The sequence below is a fragment of the Chelonoidis abingdonii genome, chromosome 8 (assembly GCF_003597395.2).
Source record: "Chelonoidis abingdonii isolate Lonesome George chromosome 8, CheloAbing_2.0, whole genome shotgun sequence".
In the NCBI taxonomy this organism is placed as follows: Eukaryota; Metazoa; Chordata; order Testudines; family Testudinidae; genus Chelonoidis; species Chelonoidis abingdonii.
In genome coordinates this window covers 65,152,152-65,158,151 of record NC_133776.1, presented here as the reverse complement: position 1 = coordinate 65,158,151, position 6,000 = coordinate 65,152,152, and positions in this window count along the sequence as shown.

Here is a 6,000-nt window from a genome sequence, read left to right as displayed (position 1 = left end):
TTATTTCCCTTTGTTGTGAGACTCAGGGCATCTGAGTCTTGGGGGTTCCCCAGGGAAGGTTTTGGGGAGACCAGAGTGAGACAGGCACTGATTCCTGTCTGGTGGCAGCGATATCAGATCTAAGCTGGTAATTAAGCTTGGAGGTTTCATGCAGGCACCCACTTTTTGGACTCTAAGGTTCAGAATTGGGAAGTATGCTTATGATAATCATGTATGTGTAATGTAGCTGAGTTCCATGGTTATGGATGTTGTAATAATGGAATTTCCTGACTTTTAGGGAAAGTATTTAAAAAAAAAAAAGTCCTTCAAGTTAATGCATTTGCACTGCACTGTCCAGGAAGGTATCCCAATAATAGTGTGCTGAGAATCAATCTAACAATGCACCTGAACTGATAAATTATGTACAGCCAGATGCCTTGCTCAGTGGTTTGAGCATTGGCCTGCTAAACCCATGGTTGTGAGTTCAATCCTTGAGGGGGCCATTTAGGGAACTGCGGCAAATATCTGGGGATTGGTCTTGCTTTGAGCAGGGGGTTGGACTAGATGACCTCCTGAGGTCCTTTCCAACTCTATGATTCTACATCAGTTGAGCCTCTGGGCCATACATCTAATAGTATTAGGGACACCTCTCAAGCCAAGGGAATGTCTACACTTATTAATCCTCCTTGTCGCCTGTAAGGGGCACATACAGCACACATTCCAGCCCCCCCCCCCTTTTTTGGAGTGCATTTACCCAAGCAGTAACTAGCACCAGGCCTTTTAAAGTCGAAGAAATACACTTCTGTCTAGCACTCCCATTTTTCAAGTATGGGCTCCTGCCTCTTTTAGTGATGACTTGCATGACACTCTTTTTATCCTGGTTTCTTCATCAGAAAAAAAATATACTGGTTCAGAGGAAGGAACTTCGGATTTTCCTGGCCCCTGTGTGAGTTTCTTCATATGAATGGGCTCTAGCCCCGTCTAACTTAATTTTAGCCCCCCTCCCCCCGACCTCAAAATGGTTGGAATTAAAATAGTATTTCAAATTTGTTTGATTACCAAATATTTTGAAAAATGTTGTTTGGATTAAACCAAAATGAATTTTTATTTCCTGATTGCCAGTGAGTCAAAAAAAACAACCTGTGGTTCACAGAGCTCCATTTCACTCTAGTCTTGGCATGACTCACAGTACAGCTGAGCTGCAGCACTTTCTGTGGTCACACGGGTTAGATCTCCAGCTTTCCCCACATAAATGATTATGCAGAACAATAATTAACCTGAAATATGCTGTGTTCCTGTCTTTCAGCACAGACTCTTTCTCCATGTTACTCTGCCAATCTTACACCGACATCAGACAGGTTGATCTCTGCTGTTGGCTGCACTGTGGTGTTCTCTCCACCAGGCCTGAATTTTAGCACTGGGATTGTACGCTGGGATTATAAAAATATCTCCTCCACAGTTCTGTCCATCATAGTATATTATAAGGAGCAATCAAAAGTTGATTTGCATCCTTCATATAATGGAAACGTTGAGTTCAGCAAAACCCATTGGACTCTCCAAATAAAATTGCAGTTGGGAGATGGAGGAATGTACCGTTTTAGAACAAACTCCCATGAAACTAAGTGGTTCCAGCTGGAGGTTATTGGTAAGTGCCACCCTCAGTGGTCTTGATAACTTTCTCCACTTCTATACTAATTCTTATTCAACCACCGAATTAGATAAGAATACACAACATATCCCATGGAAAAGGCAGCAATACAACTCTGCAACTCTACATTCCACTTGCCCATGATGCACCTATAGATTTGCATAGTTGCACAGCAATCAGGAAGTGTCATATAGATGGAGCATGAATGGGAAGTTACCCTTCTGATTATGATGGGGAATTTCTTTCCAAACGGGACTCGGCACCATGACTTGTCTTGTGCAATAGCTTATTTCATAATGCTCTATGCCGATCGGATTTAGCTTTAGAGACAGGAGTAATTTTGTTTGCACTGCTAAGCTTTGAGGTTTTTTTTTATATATATAAATACTGAGGGGGTTTTATTTCCTGAAACATTGTTTTCAAACTGCACCGCGCTTGCCCAGTTTTGCCAAGTGTTATTGTGATCATTTGGGGGTGGGAATTTTTGGCAGAAATGTTGCACTAATTTTTAATGACCTTAGAGGCAAGTACCTTTTTTTATTCTCTTGGTTTTTGAAGCTGAGTAGTATTACGTAAAGCTACTCTGCTTCCTTCCTGCAAATACAGAAGTAATTTTTTACAAGTGCATAATTCTGCTTTGGTAGGAAACTAGGAGTGAGATTATAAACTCTCTGTCAGGGACAGTCTTTTTGTTCTGTGTTTGTACAGTGCCAAGTCCAGTGAGGTCCTGGGCCATTATTGGAGGCTTGTAAGTGCTACTGCAATATACATACTAATTAGTGGGACTCTTTAACTGTATTGGCTTTTATTTGACCAATGACAGATGAACAATGTAAGTAGCCACTTGATGGTTTTATTTATGAAGTATAATCTTAATAAGAAATAGTCAATATGGATTTGATCTAATGGATTGTCAGTCATAGTGCATGAAAGTCATGGGAGAGTTACCGATTGTAATAATTTTGTTTGTTAAAGACTTCTACTCAGCAAGACGTTCAACTCCCATTGAAATAAAGGGGATTTCAGCAGGTGCTTAAAGTAAACCACATGCTTAGTAACTTTGCTGAACTGGGCTGGAGTGTAGTAATGTTCCATTATTGTGTGTATTGAATTGAAGGAAGGGAGCTGTGTATTAGCATCAGTCTACAGACATATAAGGGACAAATTGTGGTGGAACGGTACTAACGGCCTTGCATGGACAGAGGGGGAATGCAGCAGAAAGACAGAGCAGGGGAGCTGTGCAAATCTTTGTTCCCTTATAGCCTTCTCTAATGCTGAGGTGACTTTAGGCCAAGAAAGTAGGGATGTGGCTAGTGATTCTCTGAGCCTATGTAAGTGGTATGTAGTCAGCTACAATTATTATTGCAGCCTGGAAACTTAAATCCTGCCGTAACTTGTGGCTATCTTAAGGCATTAAAGTTAACATCCTAAGTACCATGCCATAGAGTAATTCCGCACACTATGTATGTGCAATCAAACCGAGTTAACATTGCTAAAGAATTTACTGTGCTTTAAGGGCTGATCCTGAACCTTTGATTTCAATAGGGTCTTTAACACTGATTTAAATGGGTGCAGGGTGTGTCCCATAATGATGCTAAAAGTTGACTGTGAGTAAATTTTATGAGCCGTCTGGTGCTATTTAATTTGTTTCCTTACTAGTGTTCAATCTATTAATAACCAAGAGATATCTTAATGCATTCCTTCAAATACATCTACAGTTTTGGCTTCTAGGAACAACGTAGTTGTATAATTAGGTCTTCTGATTTTCAATTTTAAGTGATAAATACCGATAAAACACCTTGATTTAAAAAAAACCCAAATCAGTTTATCCAGTAAACGTCAGAAGTAGTTACTTGTATCCAAGGGCTTGTCTACATGGAGCAATAGTGAGGATTATGGGGGTGTGATGCTGAAGTGCATTAATGTGCTCTACATTAAGTGGTCTGTGTAAACCTTGCTGGTGCCCAGTAAAGGTTCCATAATGTATTTTTCAATGTGATTCTGTTTGGAACCATTCTATGTTAAAATCAAGAGCGGTAGCAGGTCCCTAAAGGTGGGGTGGCCACTGGCACCTGAACCGTGGCCCCTTCTCACTCACTCCTCCTCTCTGCATCCCCCCTCCCTGTCGCTCATGGCTGGTAAAAAGTGGGAGGTCCACGCTCCCTTCCCCCGAGTCCCCCATTCCGGTGCCCCTGGTTAAAAGGAACTAGGAGACATTACAAAGAGTACTCATTGCAGTATGTACAGAGACCAACCCCTGCCCCCAATTTTATATAAAACTCTAATTGTTAAACCCCCTCCCCCACCCAATGAAATTTAATAAACCCTTAAAAACAAAGGCCTTATTTGAAAATGTTAATGTTTCCTCTCACCCAGAGCCCTTGTCTCAGCCAGAACTCTGGAGCAACTCTTCCTTGGTGGGCTCCACCATCGAATTTATCTGTAAGGTGCCAGTAGGGAAAGTTGAATCCTATCAGTGGAAGAAGGATGGCAAGCATCTCCCTGAAGACAGTCGCTTCCTGCTCTTTCAGAATGACAGCATTTTATGTATACTGAACACAGCACTGTCTGACAATGGGGTGTACACCTGCGAAGTCAGCAATCAAGTCAGCTGGAATGAAACCTCCCTGAAACTAGACATCCAGAGTAAGTGAGCATTTAATTTTAATGCAATAAACAGAATTGCAAATCAAATCAAATTCCAGTAACAAATGACTCCAGTAGTATTTCTGGGTGGGTTAGGGGGAGGCAGGTTGGTGGGGAGGGAGGAGGAGGAAAATGATCAGAGGTTGTTGAGTAATGCTTGGTTACATTTTCAAGAAGATTGATAGATTCCAGGCCAGAAGGGACCAATGTGATCATCTAGTCTGACCTCCTGTGTAATACAGGCCATGAAACTTCGCCCACAATAATTCCTAGAGCAAATCTTTCAGAAAAACATCCAGTCTTGATTTAAAGATTGTCAGTGATGGAGACTCCACCACAGCCTTTGGTATAGTGTTCCAGTGGTTAATTACTCTCACCATTAAAAATTTGCACCTTTATGTCCAGTCTGAATTTCTCACATTTTGAAGATAAGCACAGGCCTAAGTGCCTCTTTTATTATAAGAGGGTTATCTTCACTTGTGGACATTGGTTTAAAGATGTAGATGCACCTTGAAACAATCTAACACCTAAACGGAGTATCTGTGCTTAGGCGATGTATTTCACCCAGAGGTAATGAGAATATATTTAAAATGAGCCTGACCCAACCTGTCCAAATCTAAATACACCCAGAATCTGAGAGAACTTGAGACCCATCCCAGACTTTGTGCTTTAGTTTTTTTTCTGATTAAACCACTTTGCAATACTTTGTTCATGGTTTCTTACTAATCAAATTACTACAGGATTTAGGTGCCTAAATTTAACTCTCAGCACCCACATTTGAAAAACAACCAACCAAGTGTTTTGGTGCATTACTCAGCTTATTTTATTTATTGAATGATTTGGCTATATGTGGGTTTTTAGGGAGTGGGTGGGAGGTATCATAATTAAGCCTGGGTGTCTCAAGTTCTGGATTTTTTTATGTTTAATGTCTACTGAACTTTCACTGTAGGGTCTTGATGAAATAATCAGTGTATAACACATACACAGCTTTTCTCCTCTGTGTACATTCATTCCCAGGTCAAGCAGAGGTTTCAGATCTGAGATGTTTTTCTGGGATTGACAAGCCAAAAGGCTGGAGAGGGACAAGCACATGCTGAGCTAGAGGGTTGAGTAAATTGAGAGGAGCTTTAGAAGTGGTTGAAGGGCGAGCCAGGAGGCGTTGTGAATGGGGTGTGGTCAGGGAAGGTAACATTTAGGGGGTTGGACATGTTACCACTGCCTTCCAGCTTCCTCTTGGGTTCTTTTGCTTTCTGCTTCTATACCTACTTCCACCTACTTTACTGATCAAAGCTGACCATAACAGCTTCTTCTATACTGGGCTCCCTATGTTACCTTTTTGTCAGCTGCTGACACCTCTTCTTTGAAGGACTCTGGAGTGCAAGATGAAGTGTGGTGGCAGAAGGAGGAGGTGGTAGAGGCAGGAGATGTGAGCTGGTGAATGTGGACACCCAGAAGGACCCAGCACAAGGCTAGCAGCTGGGCTGACTGTAGCAATAAGGAGGCATGGTGGGAAGCAGCGGTTGAGGAAGCACTGGAGGAACCTTGATGGGAGGTGGATGGCTAGTAACTCTTCCAAGTGGTTCTACTGAAATGAATTCAGAACTTGGTCTAATCAAGTGTCTGGGACAGTCAGAGAGCCCTAGAACAACAGGTCATCTTGATGTGGAGGGTTGAGTGATGGGAGCAGCTGGACTTCTGGGTGTGTGAGAGGCTGGTTGCAACTCTAG